Below are 776 nucleotides of genomic sequence, written 5' to 3'. Positions count from 1 at the left end.
TGAGGTCGAGCCCAGTGACACCATCGAGAATGTCAAAGCCAAAATCCAAGACAAGGAGGGCATCCCTCCTGACCAGCAGTGTCTGATATTTGCAGGCAAACAAGCCAGAGGATGGCCGTACACTCTCTGACTACAACATCCAGAAAGAGTCCACTCTGCATCTGGTGCTGGGTCTGCCTGGCGGCATCATCGAGCCTTCCCTGTGCCAGCTTGCCCAGAAGTATAACTGCAACAAGATGATCTGCCGCAAGTGTTCCGCTTGCCTGCATCCTCGTGCTGTCAACTGCCACAAGAAATGCTGGCATACCAACAACCTGCTCCCCAAGAAGAAGGTCAAATAAGAACCCCCTCTTCACTGGCTCCCTTGCCTCTTGCAGGTGGCCTTCTTCTGAGCCCCATGACCCTGGTCCCTCAATAAAGTCTCTTTCATTGAAAAAAATAAAAAAGAAAGAAAACAAAAACCTTTGCAACTGGACCAATACTCAATACCAGTATAAATGGAGAAAAGGCTGAAATTGTCAAGTATTTCATGGTACTTAAATCCACAGCCAATATTCATGGCAGCAGCAGTCCAGAAATCAAAACACATGTTGCGCTGGGAAAATCTGCTGTGACAACCTCTCCAAAGCGCTAAAGAACAATGATGTCAGTTTAAAGACTAAGGTGCATCTGATTAAACCCATAGCATTTTCAATTGTTTTCTATGCATCTGAAAGTTAGACAATGAATAAAGATGACAAAGAAGAATCGATACCTTTGAATGGAGTAATGAATAT

General features: G+C 44.8%; 1 pseudogene; it reads left to right on the top strand.

Annotated features, from left to right (window-relative positions):
- Positions 1-341, top strand: part of LOC102860245 — an 18,674-nt pseudogene extending 18,333 nt beyond the window's left edge.
- Positions 342-776: the final 435 nt, after the last annotated feature.

This window comes from Elephantulus edwardii, unplaced genomic scaffold, assembly GCF_000299155.1.
Source record: "Elephantulus edwardii isolate Elephantulus edwardi_28Jun2011 unplaced genomic scaffold, EleEdw1.0 scaffold00086, whole genome shotgun sequence".
NCBI classification, from domain to species: Eukaryota; Metazoa; Chordata; class Mammalia; order Macroscelidea; family Macroscelididae; genus Elephantulus; species Elephantulus edwardii.
Note: the sequence above shows the minus strand (reverse complement) of the source record. Positions and strands in the feature narration are given on the sequence as shown.